Source organism: Pteronotus mesoamericanus, unplaced genomic scaffold, assembly GCF_021234165.1.
Source record: "Pteronotus mesoamericanus isolate MK-2021 breed Mesoamerican mustached bat unplaced genomic scaffold, CSHL_Meso_final contig_56, whole genome shotgun sequence".
Taxonomy (NCBI): Eukaryota; Metazoa; Chordata; class Mammalia; order Chiroptera; family Mormoopidae; genus Pteronotus; species Pteronotus mesoamericanus.
The window spans coordinates 733,460-752,448 of record NW_026555201.1 but is presented as its reverse complement, the minus strand read 5'-3'; the positions used below and the strand labels follow the sequence as shown (position 1 = coordinate 752,448).

The window sequence follows — 18,989 nt, the reverse complement described above, 5'->3', positions numbered from 1 at the left end:
TCATGTAGTTAACTAAAATACAGATTCCTAGGCCTCAGTGTTAGAAAATATGACTTAGTAAACTTGGGATTGGGCCCAGAAATCTGTATTTGTAACAAGAACCTACATGATTCTGATGCACTTGGGAACTGCTGATAGTTCCACAGAAGGAATTAATGCTCAGAGGAAGATGTAACCTGTTCAAAGCCCCCCAGCATAGTGATCAAGATAGAACTTGGGTGTTCAGATTCCCAGCATAGGGTTTTAGTTACAGTAGAATAAATTTCTGAAATTTGTAACATTGTTAAAGAATTCATTGAACTAAATTTTTAAAAAGTACCTTTTTGGGCCATATGAAGTTCTCTTGAAAAAAGACTCTTTTGATCTTGAGGAATGGTCATGTAATAAAGGCAAATGCGGAAATTTTTTATTATAATGTCTTTGTGTTTCTTTAATATCCAGCTGTACTTGAAAAATAATAAAATATAACTTAATGGCATCTACAAAAGACCCCTTTTCCAAATAAGGTAACATTCACAGATTCCAAGGATTAGGATGTAGACATATCTTTTTGGGGGCAACCATACAACCCACTGAATCTATTATTCGCATCACTTCTATTCCTGCACTAAATTCTGTGTCAGGAAGGATGCATTGAGCTGCAAGTGACTGAAAAGCCAACTCACCATTGGCTTAAACAATAAAGAGTTAGAGCAAGGCCCCATAGGTGAATCAAGGTGTTAATGGTTCTTCTTGCCAACACAGTAAAGGATTATAAGTTAGCAAGTCTACTGGTGTGCAAGCAGAGTTTATGAGTGATACATTCTCATGGAAGAGAACGGGCCTTGCCAAGGTAGGGGTGAAAGGCATAGGTTCAGGCCATGGCAAAGTAAGGGCAGCAAGAGGCAAGAGCCAGGGTGGCAAGAGCCCCAGGTCCTTTGTTCTGAGAACTTACATAGTTGGCAGGATGGGGATAAAGAAGTTACCGATTGATTAACAGGTAAAGGTGATGCCAGCTCTCCCGGGGGACATGACTACCCAAACATAGCTATATGTGGGGGTCTGTGTCTGAATCCTTATCTTGCTCCAATCCCCATTTGTTCATCTTGTTGTAAAACAGATACGTGACAGGAGGCAGTTAATTAAAGTTAGGGCAGTTACCCACAGTTATTTATGAGCTCTTTCTGTAAGTATTAGGGACTCCCTCATAAAACAGATAGTGACTAGAGGTAGGCAATTAACCAAAGTTGTTTTATGGACTTCTTTGGGCCCCATGGATCTCCTCCTCTTCTCCCTTTCAGGCCTTGGGACGAATATACAATTTCAAGGCTTTCTTTCCCAGACAGTGGAAACAATACACAGAATTCCAAGGACTTCCCTCCTTCCTTGTTAACACTGAGTTTCTTGTGATGTTGGAACACCTGGCAGTATTATCATACCAGGCTCAGGACTGCTGAGTTACTGAGCGAGACAAGTCTCTCCCTCCTCCTCCCTGTCTTGGTTTATTATCCATCCTACCTAAGTGCTAAAAGGTGTTTCCTAGCAACCAGGACGCTAGATGCTGGCCTGTAACAGCAGCGCAGTCTGGGAGTTCTTCCTATGCTATCTCTTGCCTCAATGGCCTCAAGATACAGGTTCTTTCTGCTTCTTTGTTCTGCCATTCACAGTTTTGGCTGTAACCTAAGTCCAATTACCTTTATTGTTGGTATCTTTATTGTAACTATGACTGCCAGTGGCAATGGGAACTCTGTGCTTCCTCATTCACAACTTAGAGAAGAAAGAGCCTGTCTTTCCATGGCTTTAAAGACTGAGGAAGTTTCTTTCCCAAATCCCTTATCAAGACTCTGCTTGAATCTCATTAGCCCAAATTAGCTTATGTTTGTTATCCCTGAACCTATCATTGACAAGGGGGTAAATCACCCTGAACTGCTCAGATTAAGCATGGAACAGAATGAAAATATTGGGGAGTAAGGAACAGTGCCTACTGTCCTGGGAAATTAAAAACTTGAACTCTTTGCTATTGAGAGAGTTCAATCTAGATCAAAAATAAATTTTCCTTGTTGAAGACACAAAAATTTGCTACTGGGAGACTATAGCTAGTTAACACTTTGAGGTGTTTACACATTTTCATTGCTTCTTGGTTTCCTATTTCCTCTTTCCCCACTCAAGTAGGGAGCCAATTTGGTACTTCTTTACCTAGGGTGAGATATTTGACATAAGGGAAAGAGTACATTTCCTGCACTTTATCTAGCTTTGCTTTCTCAACCCTAATATCTTTAGAGAAATCACAGCATTTGGGGGGGAAAAAGCAAAAGAGAAAGTGACATTATGGATGCACATAATGTCTCAGAGAAGCAGAGCCTTTCCCCTAAGAGAAGATTCACTCTGCCGGTGAGAGAAGAGGGTGAGGTTTAGAGCTTCCAGAGCAGGAGTGTTTTGCGACCATTCAAGGCCGGACAGGTTCATGGGATTTGGGCAGACGGAAGAAACTGCATGGAGCCATAGGAATGCCAGACATGCCTTTATGCTCAGGTGGGGCAATCTACGCCGTGGGAAGCCCCTGCCTCCTTATATAGTAAATACAGACAAAACCAGCAGAAAGCCAGTACACGTTGTATAACAGTGAGATTCTGCACACATGAGCTCACTCAATGTTATGGGAACTGTTTATCGGACCCAATCTCAAGGCTATGAGAACACAGCTTAACTTGAAAGGTTCCCCCAGACATCTGGGTGAGGAGAGCAGAATGCCTCCACTTACCCTACAAGGAGGAACCAGGGGTCACTTTCTGGAAGTATGTTGCGAAGATGGCTAGACTTGAGAGTCACAGTTGTATTGTGTGTTCAGGCAGATGAGACCCTGGGTGACCTCACAGAAAACTCATCTGTCCCACCGCGGCAGGAATGCAGTAGAGATATAAAAGGCATGCAGACCGGGACAGTAGACATTTAAGAAATAACCTACTCATACAGAAGAAAATATTTTATTCTGAGGTTATCCTGCCACCCCATCATTAATAGCTGAGGTATTTTCGGATACGTGAGATTCATATCTGCTCTATCATTGTGTTTTAGTATATTTAATGTTAAGATCATACCTTTTTGCCCTGGCTGGTGTGGCTCAGGGGATTGAATGCCAGCCTATGAACCAAAAGGTCATAGGTTAGATTCCCAGCCAGGGCACATGCCTGGGTTGCAGGCCAGGTTCTCCATTTGGGGGTTGTGCAAGAGGCAACGAACTGTTGTATCTCTCACACTTTGATCTTTCTCTCCCTCTCCTTCTCCCTCCCTTCCTCTCTCTCTAAGTATATAAATAAAATCTTTTAAAAAAAACCCAAACAACTGTATAACCTCTTTGGAAGCCCCTCTGGAAAAAAAAAAAAGATCATAACTTTTCTTGTATACCTTTTGTATTTTCTTAGAATTTTTAATTGCCTTTCCTTTTCTCAGTCTCTTGTTCTGCCTCTTAATCAAATTATCTCCACGTTTTTTTAAAGCAGAAAAGTAATGTGATCTGATTTCAATTTTTATTTTTTAAATTATATTTTATTGATTATGCTATTACAGTTGTCCCGATTTTTTCCCCCTTTGCCCCTCTCAACCCAGCACCCCCGACTCCCTCAGGCAATCCCCCCATCATTGTTTTTGTCCATGGGTCATGTGTGTAAGTTCTTTGGCTACTCCACTTCCTACACTGTATTTTACATCCCCATGGCTATTCCGTAACTACTTCTTTGTACTTCTTAATCCCCTCATCCCTTCACCTATTCTCCCCTAACTCCTTCCCATCTGACCACCATCAAAACGTTTCCCTATCCTTGATTCTGTCTCTGTTCTTCTTGTTTGTTTTTTAGATTCAATTGTTGATAGATATGTATTTTTTGCCATTTTATTGTTCATAGTTTTGATCTTCTATTTCTTAAATAAGTCCCTGTAACATTTCATAATATAATGGTTTGGTGATGATGAACTCCTTTAGTTTTTTTCTAGTCTGGGAAGCTCTTTACCTGCCCTTCTATTCTAAATGAGAGCTTGGCTGGGTACAGCAATCTTGACTGTAGCTCCCTGCTTTTCATGACTTTGAATATTTGTTGCCAATCCCTTCTAGCCTGCAAGGTTTCTTTGGGGAAATCAGCTGACAGTCTTATGGGAACTCCCCTGTAGGTAACTAACTTCTTTTCTCTTGCTGCTTTTTAAGATTCTTTATCTTTAACCTTTGGCATTTTAATTATGATGTGTCTTGGAGTGGGCCTCTTTGCATCCATTTTGTTAGGAACTCTTTGTTCTTCCTGGACTTGCATGTCTATTTCCTTCACCAAATTAGGGAAGTTTTCTTTCACTGTTTTTTCAAATAGATTCCCAACTTCTAGCTATTTCTCTTCTCCTTCTAGTACCCCTGTGAGGTGAATGTTGGACCTCTTGAAATTGTTCCAGAGACTGCTTATGCTATCCTCATTTTTTTTGGATTCTTTTTCCTTCTTATTGTTCTGCGTGGTGGTTTTTTGTTCCTTATGTTCATTTATTTGATTCTTGGCTTCATCCACTCTAGTGTTGTATCCCTGTAAGTTGTTCTTCATTTCTGACTGATCTTTTTTATGCTGTCGAGGTCCTCACTAAGTTCCTTGAGCATCTTTATAACCAGTGTTTTGAACTCTACATCTTATAGATTGCTTATCTCCATTTCATTCAGCCCTTTTTCTGGAGTTTTGGTCTGTTCTTTAATTTGGGCCATGTTTCTTTGTCTCCTTGTTTCGGCAGTCTCGCTGTATTTGTTTCTCTATATTAAATAGAACTGCTTTGACTCTGTGTCTTGGTAGTGTGGCTTAAAGTAGTATGTGTCCTGTATGGTCCAGTGGCACAGCCTCCCCTATCACCCAAACTGAGTACTTGAGGTGTGCCCTTCATGTGGGCCGAGTACACCCTTCCCTTGTAGTTGAGCCTGTGTTGCTGTTCGCAGATCAATAGGAGGGATTTACCCAGGCCAGTCAGCTGCAAGGACTGGCTGTGACTACTGCCCATCAACCTCCGCCCTCCATGGAGGATCAGCTGTGCAGGGGCAGGGTGGTGGTGCTCCGACCTGGTCTGTAGCTGTCCACTGGGTGCGCTGACCCTGGGATTTCCCAGGTGGTGCAGGCCAAATTCAGCCTCCACTGTGTTTTGCCTGGGGCACCCTGCCTGAGCTGTAAAGCAATCTGAGATGGCTGCTACTTGTGCTGGGCTTGGAGATTTCCAGGTGGAGCCAATCTGTGAATCTGAGCTGGCTGCTGCTAGTGTCAATCTTGGAGCTCACGGAAGCCAGTTGTTGCTTGTTTGATAGGATTTAGGAAGTTATGAAGCATGAGAAAGACCAGCCATTCATATGGAAAAACAGCATGGGTGGGGCCTGTAAATTGGGTGGGACAGAGTCTCTGGGGATCTCCAAGGTGGGTCAAACAGTGTTAGCCAGGTTGATGGAGTCTCAAAGATAGCACTAGCTTACCGGCTCTGTAGGGGGAGAGTTTAGAAAAGGGACAATGGCCTCTGCTCGCCTTGATGTCAGACACTTTGGTTTCTTCCTGTATACCACTGGTGCCTTTCAAGCTGCTATCCCAGTGCTGGAGCTCAGAAGAAGTAAGTCTGAGTAGATGAGTTTGTATGTGGGCTCTTTAAGAGGAACTGGTTGGGGCTTCAGCATTTTCTTCTACTGATTCACTGGTGATTTTTGCAGCCAGAAGTTGTGGGGAACCCTGGATTGGGGGGTCTGGTGTGGGGCTTGTACTCCTTGCTCCTGAGATATCCCTTCCAAATTTTTATCCACCACACATGAGTGTGGGACCAGCCCATTTTGCATCTGCACCCCTCTTACAAGTCTGGGTGGATGTAGTTCCTTTAATTCCGAAGTTGTCAGACTTCCATTCAAGTCAATTTCGGACAGTTCTGAGTGATGGTTTTTCTATATTTTAGTTGTAATTTTGATGTGGTTGTGCAAAGAGGTGAGCCATGTCTACCTTCATTGCTATCTTGATCGGAAGTCTGATTTCAATTTTTAAAAGATCACTCTGTGGAGATGAAATGAAGGGGCATTTGTGAAAGCAAAGAGACCCACAAGGAGATCATTGCATAATCCAGGAAAGAAATGATGGTACCTTAAGTGGTAGTAGTAGGGATGATGAGACTGAATGAAATCAGTATATAATTTGGAGGTAGAACCATTGAAGAATTTTAATCAGTTATTCTGTCAAGAAGAATTTATTATGCTCCTACTATGTGCCAGGCATAGTTCCAGATATAGTAGTGGACAAGATGTTTATATTCTAATGGGTGAAAGAGTTGGGAAATAGACATAAAGGAATGAATGAAATAATTTTGTATACTGATAAATGCCACGGAGAAGAAAAAATGTAGTAATGAAATAGATGACCAGGGAGGCTGCTTACCTTTAAAAAAGTTATTGAAGTGAAATATATATAAAACAAAATGCATCTTTTTAACCGTAAAGTTTGATGAGTTTTGACATATGGATACACCTATCCAACCACCACCAGTCAAGATATAGATCATTTCTCTCATCCCAGAAAGTTCCCTTGTACCCTTTTGCAGTTTATTCTTTTTTCTCTTCACCCTGGCTCCAAACATCCACTGATGGGCTTGCTGTCACTATAGATTTGTTTTGAGGCTACTTACTTTTAAAGAAAATCACTTTTGCTGACATTGGGGAATGAGTTAGGATGAACTGGATTGGAGGGGCATTAAAAAGCAAGTCTGGAGATGATGAGAGAAATGTAACGCTAAAGTAATAGAAGCAATAATTTTTAGCACTTACGGGACATTTATTCAGTCCTAAGCACTCTACTTAGTGTTTTCCACGCCAAGTCTGACTAGGGCCTCTTTTCCAGCTCTTTCCTCATGAAGACAGAGGTGCCTCTGTCCTCCATGGGCCTCCTTTTCTCCTGTGGGACATATCTCCCTCTCCCCTGACCCTCAGCAAGCTTTCTGGTCACCAATGAACCACAACCCAAAATGAGGGGAGATGGGAGGACAGAGTATCATCCAGAGTAGTAAGACTGGTCACTGAACTCCAGACTGAGACATTCTTGAACAACAACAGACTAATCAACGGGGGCTGAGAGTGGGTAGGATCTTTAAGATGATGACATCTTCCATTTAAACTATGTAATAAGAACATTTCCCAGAAAGGGAGGTATATAGGTACCTGGATGCTATTTTATTTTTTTAAAGATTTTCTTTATTGATTTTAGAAAGAGGGAGGAGTGAGGGACAAAGCAAGGGAGAGAAACATCAGCGTGCAAGAGAAACATGGATTGCACCCCCCGCCATGCACCAAAATGGAGGACCTGGCCCGCAACCCAGGCATGTGCCCTGACTGGGAATTGAACCAGTGACCTTTTGGTTCACAGGCCAGTGCTCAGCCCACTGAGCCCCAACAGCCAGGGCTATATTAGTATATTTTTTAATAAATGAAAAAGGCAGCATTTCATGCTCATCAAAGTTCTGGGCCTCTCCAAGTCTGAGGCTCTTCAAATTCTTGGAGGCAGTGACTGTTTTCTATAGAATCTCATTTTGTAGTATTTGCATGTCTTTCCAGACAAGACATCTGCTCAAGCAGGAGTAGAGGCTTACCCTCTTTTGCTACTGGCAGCATTTAGAGGAAGCATATTTGATCAGTTTCTTCATCTTTGACTTATGACACTTTTTGGTGGCTTATTTGGTGATCTTTGTCTTAAAGTATTGATGTTCTGCTGGATCCTTGTTCCTGGTGAAAAGTGTCATTCTGCCTGTTTGGTTCTCGCAGGTGGCCCCTCTTGCAAGCCTGAGAGAATGGCTGGTTCCTTATCTTCCAATTTCCAAGCCCTTCTTCAATCTTTAACTGGTCTCACAAGGCAGAGGTTTGTCTGAGTCCCACGGGCCACTCACCACGATCTCTGTCTCTGTTCATTTGATTGTGTCCGTCTATGTCTATGCCCTTCCTTCTCCAGCATGGTCATAGTTTGGGCCAAAATAATTTCAAAATGACTTCCTGCCTTTTGCAATCTTCCTTCTCTAAAAACGTTTCTATCTATTTTCCTCCCCAGCCAGCCTTGTGTGGCTGTCCTTTGACTTCTTAATGACCTGCCCTGTAATTGTCCATAGCTTCTTCATTGGGGCTTTTTACAACCTCTGGGCTCAGACCTAGAACAAAGAATCTGAAAGAGCCTCCCTTCCCAAGTCAGAATGGCTTCAGTAGTTTCTAACATTTCTCATATTGGCTTCTGTTCTTCTTTACATGAAGAAAGAGAGGTTTGCCGATTACAGCCACAAGGTATATACTGGTCTTGCTGCTCAGCAGAAAAATGCTCCAGATATCAGGGCTGAATTCTGTCTCTCTCTCTCCACCCTTTCATCCTTCCCTTCTCCAATGTATTTCCCCTGCTCCATCCTTCCCTTCCTTCCTTCCTTTTTGAATAGTTAATGGATGCATTTGGAAATAAATGCCCTCACTCCACAGCCTCTAGATGCTGTTGTATAGCATCTGTATAAAACAGATGGTATTCTTATTGTAGGATACAATTTCAGCTGCATGTCACACACCGAAATTAAAAGTAGAATACACAAGGCAGACATTTCTTTATTCATGGAAAAATCTGGAATGGTATAATCTCTCCTTTCTATTAATTTGTAACAGACTAGATAAAGACAAATTGTAATTTGTAATAGGCCCATCTTTCCTTGTCCCATTCCATTTACAGTAATGTAATTATTGATGTCATTAGATTTATGTGTGTCATTTTGCTATTTATTTTCTTTGGGTCTTATGTCATTTTTGTTCTGTTCTTCGTTTACTGCCATCTTTCGTGTACCATTTTAGTGTACCATTTCAATTCCTTTCCTGATTTTTAAAAACTTTTTAAAAAATGATATTTTCTGAATAGTTGCTTTAGAGCAGTGGTTCCCAACTGGGTGCAGTATTGCTCCCCCACTCCCACTAGAGGACACTTGGAAATGTCTGGAGACATTTTTGTTTGTGAAAGCCTGGGGGGACATTCAGAGTTCAACTAGGTCTCAAATCAGCCTTGGCTTTAGATTCTAGCTTGGCTCCCATGCATGTATGTAGTGCGCCATGAATGGAGAGCTTATTCCAGCGCTTAGATGGCTCTCTCATCCCTAGGACCTCACTGCTAAATTTCTGATTGATCTGCTGCTTGCCCCAAGCGGGGCCACAGCTCAGACTAAAAGAGCGGTGGGTTTTCCCTGTTAGCATCCTAGAAAGTTTGCTACTTTTATTGATAATGCTGTGGTGTTTTCACCTTCTGCCTGAAGTCTAGCCTGCCTCCTCTGGTGCAAAGCTGCTGATTTCCTGGCAGCGCTGCCATTCTTGCCTATTGAGCTCAAGAGGAGATGGGGGAATGGCCCCAGACAAGGAAATCACAGATTCCTGCTGAAGAATTAGAGGTTTTTCATGAATAAATGATTCTCAATTTATCATTTACCTTTAGTTGATTTCCGGAGACCTTAAACCATTGTTTTTAACAGTTTTGTCTAGTTTTATACTTGTTTTTGGAGGAGAGGATTTGCCAGCCTCCTCAGTCCATAGTTGGAAGTCCTCCCATTACTTTGGAGCTAAAGTTTGCATCATAAAACCTGGCAACTTTAAGACAACCATTTTCACCCCTGAAAGAATAAACAGCATCCTTGAGGAAATCTGGGTCCATGTTTCTCTGTTAAGCAAAGGGAAACTAAAAGTAGAAGTTATTTGAAAACTGTTGGCTCCTTGTACCAGCAGTCAAGCATGTATTTTTGCCCTTTAGTTCAGATCAACTGATTTGGAGACCCAACCAGAGCTCCGATCCATGAGGGACAAGCCCCTCAAAGCTGGCCAGTTTCATCCCAAGAAACTTGCTTCTTAAGGTCTTATACTGTGGTATTTGCTCTCCTTGGCATGTTAGTCTCTCCCATTCTTCCATCTCCTGCGCTACACATGTGTGCCTGAGCACACACACTTGTATGTGTACACAGATATAGTGGCAGTTAACTTTCTAGAGCAACTCAACTCTGGTTTCAGTGAGACCAGTGACCTATATCTGAGGTGCCCTAGTGCAGGCCCTGGAGGGGGCAGCTTAATACTTTCTTCAAATGCCAAAAATCCGAGGCCACAACTTATTTATTCATTCAATTAATTTGTGTAAGTACCTAGGGTGGAGTTGAGCACTGCTAAGGGCTATGAACATGCCACAGCTCCCACCCTAGAGGAACTTTCAGTACAAGGAGCAGACACAAATAAGTAAGCATTTCTAATAAAGTGTGAGGAGCATAATGGAAGAAGAGGTACAGGAACTGCTGATAGAAATTCATATAAGGCAGGAGCACTTTGTCTCTAGACTTGGGAGATCAAAGAAGGCTTCTTGGAAGACATAATGTCTTAACTAAGACTAAGGAATGACTCAGAGTTGAGCAAACGGCTAGTTTAGGTTGTGTGTTATTCACAAATGTTCAAAGCAAGGCAAGTTCATCTCAGCCTCCCACCATCTCATCTTACTTCTAGAGCACCCTCTCTAGTTTGCATCCTTGCCTCATGCTTCTTATGTAATTTTGTTTGTGATCTTCCAGGAATACCAACTTATTTTAATATTTATTTGAGTCAGATAGATTTAGAAAGATAAGAATGCAGCAATAAAATTAATCTTGACCTCAGGTTTGAGAAACAAAATATTAAATTTCCTGGTAGCTTCTGAGCATGATATGACAGAGAGACACTAGAAGAGAGTCATGGTCCTGATGGCAGTTGAACTAGATAACTTTGAAATTCTAGTCTTGGTCTACTATAGAGTAACTGGGTGATGCTGGGCAATTTTCTTAATGCTATCTTTTCTTAATGTTTATTTACTTATTTATTGTAAAAAGAGAGAAGACAGTCTCCAATTGTTCTCCTCTAATATGAAGTGAATCAAGTTATTTTGCAAAGCTAAATAGAAATGATGTATCACAAAACAAAAGCTGACGCCTCTACTAAAATGAGAAAGATTCAGCTCTAGCTGGGTAGCTGAGTTGGTTAGACCATCATCCCAGTATGCCAAGGTTGTGGGTTTGATCCCTGGTCAAGGCACAAACAAGAATCAACCAAAGAATACATGATGTTTCTCTCTCTAAAAATCAATAAATAAAATGTGAAAGATTCTCCCTACAGTGCCAGGGACGGTGCTAGAGGGCTTGCAACCTACCACAGCAGCTTTCTCAGGCTTACCCTGAACTTCTCTTATAGGCCTCTTTCCTACCTGTGGTTGAAGGAAGCTTCCATTGTGTCCCTATAGATTATACCTATTTATAAATGTTATTGATTGAAGCACATCCATCTATGTCTACAGACAGCAGGCAAGGGGCACGCATTGACTGTTTCATATCCCCACACTTAATACTCCACCAAATTACATTACATTCTTCAATCTTACTAACTTACCTGGAAGTACCTTTGCTTCTAACTGGTACTAAGTAAAAACCTGTATAGCAAGTGAGGCAGACCTACACTTGGACCCAGTACAGGAGTTTAGGTGCTATGGAATTTAAACCAACCGCACTGGTGACCACAAACTCCAATAGAGGGTGGGGCAAAAGTAGGTTTATAGTTGTTCATACGGAATAGAATACAATAATTAACAAATAATAAATACAAGGATAAACTCTGCAAACTCACAACTATAAAACTAATTTGCTCCACAGTTGGTGTAATGCCAAGGCCTGATAAATCCCATAACAAATATGATTCAGAAGACTTGGCCAAGTACGAAGGTCTTGGGTACGCTTAAAGAGTCAACACAACATTTCTGGTTTCCAATGTCCAGTTTTAGAATAAATGACGTCCCTTTTAACACTATGGCTGGGAGTGGAAAATGGTAGACAATATTTTTGTTCAATGTATGCCCAAGGTTCTTGTTGGGGTGGCCCAAGGGTGTGAGACGTCCACTGCCAGTAGTGTGGGGGGAGGGCACAGGGGATGTCAGCTTGGTTTTCATAGCATTTGCAGAAAATTAAGTGTGAATGACTGAGTTGTTCATAAGTGACAAAAGTACAAGGGAAACGTTTACTACAGAGCCGTTCTAACCTGCAAATGAACAGTAGTGTCTTTTTGACTCTGCAGTAGAAGAGAAGGACACCTTAAAGTGTCAAGTCACTAGCTCTTTCAAAGTAGGAGTTTCCCACTGTCCTAGGTTTGAAAGCCTGCAAATAAGATAGGAGAAAAAAATAATAATACTAGCAGCCAACATTTACTGAGCCCTTTCTATGTGCCAAGCCCTCGACTAAGCATTTACACACATACGTTTATATACATGAATGGCTTTAAAATTTATGAAGTGTTATTTCTCTTGTTTTATAAAAGGCAACAGACTTAGGGGGGGCTCAACAACTTGTTCAAGGTTACACAGACAATAGCCCTGATCTGAGCCAAATTTGCCTCAAGCTGGTCATTGAACTTTTGTCTCTGAATGACATTCTATACTTTGGTCATGAACAAATTAATACTAGGAGGTCACTGCCCTCACTCTAGGAGGGCCAGTCCCTCCACATTGGACGCTCCCCTGCTCATGCCGCCACTTGTACCATTTCATGAGGGCTCATGATAAGTCCTCTCCTCAGATTGTTGCCCAGATACCACTGTGTGTAATGGTTAAGATGAGGATAATTATACCTTCCCTTTCAGAGTCATTCTGAGGATTGAGAGATGATGTCAGTGAAGAGTTTTCTTCAGAGCAGGGCATCATCATAAGTTTGGAACAAATGGCAGTTTTAAGCACGATCAGTCCTATTACCGATTGTGTCCTCCACTGTTTATATTTCTCTCTCTACTTCTTTCCTCTAAGCCAATTCCCCCATCAAAGTTGTAATCCCGTATCTTTTTAAATTGGCATTTGGAGTACACTTTTAAAACTCCAGGCAATTTTATTTACTCAATTATTACATTTGCATATTGTCTAACCACTGCACTGCTGTTATTCCAGTTAAACCAGGGTGGTTTGCAAATCCATAAACATGATTTGATCTTCATGGCCCTTGTATTATTCATTTGTTTTTTTTAAAAGGTTATAAATGAGACCCTGGGGAGACTAGAATCCTATTTCCATCACAGGGATCTGCAGCTTAGGTTAAAATCAACCTCACCTTTCAGTCTCTATTCTATCCTAGACATTTCTAGAAGGGGAAGGCATGTCCTGGAATGCCCTCCCCCTTTGCTCTCCACTAGCAGCAAGTCCTACTAGTTATTCAAGGTTCTCTTTACATATCATCTCCTCCAGGAAGCCTTCCCTGAATCCCTCCCATTTGAGGTGACTGTCCTTTGAACTCCCACAGCCTGCATGCTTACCATCCTTTAATGTCATTGTGCCTGGTGATCTTTCTCCATTCATTGTGCTCTTTGAAGGCAGGGACACTGTTTTTATTTCTGTACCCCACCCATATGACCATGCCCTGCTCACAGGAACTGTTCAGTGTTTGTGTGATGAATGTCACATTGTTACTTGCTTCCCAAAGGAAAGGTCCATTTGTCAGACATATTTGCCCTTTATAGCAATTTTGTTTATGTTGTTCCTGAATGAATATCAAAGGGCGTGCTCAAGTATACATTTAGTAAACCTCACCTGCTAGGTGAGGTCCTGAGGTCGCATCCTTTCTTTCCTAGTTTACCTTAGATTTGTTTATGTCTTAAAACAAAGGAACAAACAAGTAAAACACAAACAAATACATGAGCATGCCATTTTATTGTTTTTATTATATAAGCAAAATATGCTCATTGTAAGATATTAGAACACATAAATAACAAAAAGGAGGAAATAATAAGCATAATTCTACCAACCACTATTAACATTTTTCTGAGCATACATGCAGACTTTTCTTTATGCATGTATATATTTTAAAAATGGGTCACAGTGTTTACATCATACTTTTTCCTGTTTGTGTATATTTAAATACTACATATCTTTCATGTCATATTTAGATCACATAGTTTTCATTGCATTAATATGCCACATTTTATTTATTCTTGGATGGCTGCATTCTTTCCAAATTTTATCAATTATCCACAACACTGCAAGGTGGTTAAATGCTTATTATTTTATTATTACTTCATGAAAAAAATTGAGAATAATAATGCTGGTCCAGGAGGTATGCATAATTTATGTGGGTTTTTAATACCTCTTATAAGCTACCAAATTACCCTTATTCCCCACTGTCAATGTGTAAGTACCTAGGTCCCTTGTGGTCTTGTTAACACAGGACACTTGCTTTAAAACAAAACCAAGCAGCTCTGACAGGTGTGGCTCAGTGGGTTGGGTGTTGTCCTGCCAACTGAAGGGTTACCAGTTCAATTCCCAGTCAGGGTGCACGCCTTGTTGTGGACCAGGTCCCAAATTGATGTTTCTCTCTCTTTCTTTCTCCTTTCCCTCCCCTTTATCTAAAAATAAACAGGTGAAAAAAACACACACACAAGCAAACAGAACATTTGGTCATTGCAAGGTCAGTTTTGTTTTATTTGGCACTTATTTAACAACAGGAAGGTTGATGTCTTTGCATACGTTTATTAAGGTTTTTTCTCTTTTGTAAAGTGAGTATTCTCATCTATTGCTTATTTTTACTGAGTAATTCAAAAGCTTTATTTCACATGGGAGTTTGGTCAGTACCCAGGCTCTCTTGGCTAAGGCCCATTTCTTAATGATGGATGTTAGATGAAATTTGCATGTGGGTATGTAGTATGTAAGTATGTGTGCATCCTTGAGCAAAATATTTATGACTAGGAAAGACTTCTTGGGCTACTTTGATAGTTAAAATTAATGTTTGATTTACTAAAGTTGTAATTAAAAATATATTTTCTTTAATAATTTATTTTATAGATCTTATTTTATCCATAAAATGTACCAAATTTTATCAGTTTTTAGCACAATTTTATCTTAAAATCACAAATCTAACAAATTATCACCATAAATTTAAAATTGGAATTATAAGGCAAAGTTGTTAGTCTTATGCCAAATTGTTCCTTAATTTGCCAAGTTCTCTTACATGTTTTAAGTACTTAAAATACTATATAGCTATAGAGTATTCCCAAATTTAATAATTCAGAGTTTGCTTTACTTGGCCATTTTTATAGTTAATTCTAAATCTCTCCAGACATTAACCCACGAAGGAGGAAATTATTTTCTCTCAAGTAATTTGACATTGACCTTTTGGGTAGGTGAGGTTGCATATAGACCTGAGACTTTTTGATTGGGGTAAGAATATAGCTGTAGACATTGTCAAATGGCAAAACTAAATCAATTTAGTAACAAGTTTGATGTCCTTTATTCATGGAAAACCACCCATGGCTTGGGGGAGTACTCTCCCTGAGGGAATTTGCTCAAGAACAAGTTTTTGTAGTGCATTAGAAGTTCCAATGCAAATCAGGGCATGGTTGGCTGGGGTTGCCTATATGCCCTTGGTGAAAAGGATCAAGGAACAAGAAAACAAGTGTAAGGTCCAGGGCTAGCCTAGTGTTTGAGGATTGGCTGGCTGGATGCACTGTGTTTCTGGTCAAGCAAAGCATTTACAGGAATTGAAAAGTTCGGTTTGCTGATATGCCACCCTGCGCAGAAGCGGCTCCATCTTGGGCCTAGAAGTTTATTTTAGCAACTCCTAGAATGAATTTTCTCACAATGAGAAATGATGGAGAAAAAGTATTACTAGAAGGCTCTTTTAATGTCCGTATCTTTATTCGTACCATCCCCTGACCCTGCCTTTGAGTGTGTGATCTCTAATTTTCAAGTATGACTTGAGTCTGCAACCCCCATGTACATTGCCTCACCAACTGATTAGTCACAACAGATCATTTCCGGTTATAGTCTAGGCTGAATTATTTTCATGTTATTTCTATCTATAGTGCTGCAAGTCTTAGATATTTAAATGACATCTGTTTAGATTCTATGTCTGTCTGATTCAAGGGTCACAGGTCTAAGGTCATTATTGTGAAAACAGGTTACACTATTTTTTCTGTGCCAAAGTAAATAAGATATACAAAGTTTTAAGGTTGGCAAATGAGCACAATCACATAATATCACTTCATTCATAAGTGTCAAATCCCCAGTTGATGTATAAGGCAGCTCTTAGCTCTAAGTGAGGAGATGACCTCAGAATTTGAGAATAAATTTAGAAATCATGTCACTCTCTGAATGTGAGATGAGTCATCTTAGAAGTAACATTACCCAAGAGATGGTTTGCTAGTGCCATGCTCAAGTGTTTTGAGAAACTCCTGAGTTTCATCAGGGCAAGAAAGCAGGCCTGGAAGGTGATGTGTGTACATTATTTGCATGTACTTGACACACTGCAACAAGTGTGAGAAAGGCAGGGTCCTGACAGAGGGGTCATGAGTTGCATGGAGCCTAGGAGAAGGTAGCCAAAGAGGAGTTGGCCTGGAGCCACCCTGCCTAAGATTGGATCCTGGCTCCACCACTTACCAACTATGTAACCTTGGGCAGGTTCCTTAGCTTCTCTGTACCTTGGTTTCCTTAACTATAAAATAGGTTATGAAGAGTAAATGAGATGATATTCACAAAATTATTAAAACTGTGTCTCACACATAAGACATATTATTACCATCTAATAATAATTGTGGAGTATTTTACTTCTCATGAGTTAGGTAGGAAAGAAAAACCAGCTCGCAGCTTGTTAAGAAGACGGCATAAAGAGTGAAAGAAATGAGCTGGTGTAGCTCTCCATACCATACCCCTTCCTTTCTTGGAGAGTGAATAAAAACTTTATTCTCTATACTTTTTTCTCTTTGTGAATTCTTTCACAGCCTGTGTCACCAACCATCTTAACATTTTGGTGGCCCATACGGGGACACTCTCTGTTTCTCCCTCTCCTCCAGCCTCCTGAGACTTGCAACTAGGGGAGCAGTGGGCAGTGAAAGCTCAACCCAGGCTAACCCCCTAACCCTGTCCCTGTGAGGTTCAGAGAGAGGATACTAATCCTTCTCTGTCTCTCTGGACTCTGCAGACAGCCTCCTCCTCACCCATCTTCACGACTAACAATTGGTAAGTCTCTCTGAATCTCAGGACAAAAACATCCTATTGAAGGTGATAGCTTATCCTCTCACCTCTTTGGGGTAAACTCCGGCACTGGGTCTATCATTTTTGCAGGGTTTCAGCTGGGAGGGATGCCTCCAACCATCTCCCTGCTGGTTTGGTCTGCTCTCGGGACCCAGGGATGCCTGGCTCTGAGGCAAAACCTCGTGTTCGGTCTGCCCTCAGTCTCGAGGATGCTCAGTCTCGAGGATGCTCAGCTCTGGCCGCAGACCTCTAGGTCATTTGAGTTGGGGACACCCTTCTCAAACCTTCTCCCCTCTCAGTTGCTCTCATCCCTGAGATATACGTCCCTTTTCTTTTTCATAGTTCTTACCATGGGCAATATTCAATTGATCCCCCCTGCCAAGGACTCCCCATGGGGTTGTCTACGTAAGAACTTGAAAGCTCTGTGACTTACCAAACTCAAGCCCATGTGCTTGATTTTCTGTTGCTACACAGCCTGGCCTCAACACAAACTGGGTGACCAGGAAGTCTGGCCCATGAACAGATCCCTTAACTACAATACTATCCTCCAACTTGACCTGTCATCGCTCTGAGAAATGGCCTGAAGTTCCTCACGTTCAGGCCTTTTTCAAACTCCCTTTGCCATCCTGATCGCCATGCTTCTTGTCACATGTTCTTACCTATACCTACTTCTCTTCCTCCTCCATCTTCCCAAGATTTGAATGATCTCCCTTCTCTGCACCTCCTCTTCCATATCCCCCATCACGTGACTCTCCAGCACCCCTTCCATCTCCTCTCCTACTTCTCCTCAGACTTCTCTCCCTGCCCCACCTTCAGATTGGGTTTCTCTCATTCAGGCCTTCCCTTTCAGGAACCCCCTAAGCCTGCGGCCCAGTTCCCTCTCTGTGAGGCTGCTAGATCGGAGGGTATTATTCAGGTCCAGGCTCCCTTTTCAATGTCAGACCTCTCCCAAATTGAAGTCAGACTTGGCAGTTTTTCCCCAAACCCAGCTAAGTTTACAAAGGAGTCTGAATATCTCACTCTCTCCTATGACCTCTCCTGGAGAGAGATATTCATATTACCTTTTCTATGTGTACCAATTTGGGAGAGAGGGGCCGTGTTTGAGCCAAGGCATAGGAGTATGGGGACCACCAAAATTGGGGGCAACCTAATACTTAGGTGTCCAGTACCATGGTCATTCCTGACCAGAAACTCAGCTGAGACTACCAAACGAATTCCCCTGACCACAGTAAATGGGATCATATGCTCTCCTGCCTCATAGAGGGAAGAGGGAATGAAGGCCACTGCTAAGCCTGTCAACTAGACAAGGTTAAGGAAGTCACTCAAGGGCCAGAGGAGAATCCTGGTATTTTCTTCTCTAGGCTCTCGGAGGCTTTTCTCCTCTACACTAACCTAGACCCAGATTCTAGGGAGGGCCAGTCTATCCTAGCGATGCACTTCATCTCCCAGTCAGCCCTGGACATTCCGCACTAACTCCAAAAGCTAGAAAAGAGGCCTCGGACCCCACAATCAGAACTAGTTGATCTGGCTTTCAAAGTCTTTAGCAATCGTGACGAGGATAAATGAAAGGAGAAAAGGGAGCGGGATTGACAACGATCCCAGGAACAAAAAGAGGTTTTTCAAATGGTGGCCTCAGCAATTTGAGGGGGTTCTACGGGGAGGGGCTTACCCAAGGCCCCCAACAAGGCCAGCAGCAAGGACAGCCATCATTGGCACAGGGCCCAAACCTGCTTCAATGGTGAACAAAAGGGTCGCTGGAGCAAAGGGTGCCTTAAGAAAAGTCGGCGGCCACCAGAACCATGCCCTTGTTGCAAAAAGTTGGGGCACTGGAAGAAGGACTGCAGTCTCCTCAAGGGAGGAGCTCGAACTCTGCTTCCAGAACCGGCAGGCACTCCTAGAGGGGCTCCTTCCATACCCATGGACCTCCTTGGCCTCATCCAAATTTGGACGGACGCCAGGCATTAGACCAGG

At 41.8% G+C, this 18,989-nt stretch overlaps 1 long non-coding RNA gene across 1 annotated transcript in view; it reads right to left on the bottom strand.

Moving 5' to 3' along the window:
* LOC129075794 (uncharacterized) overlaps positions 1–18,989 on the bottom strand; it is a 57,611-nt gene that overhangs the window by 8,829 nt on the left and 29,793 nt on the right. The gene's annotated exons all lie outside the window — the stretch shown is intronic.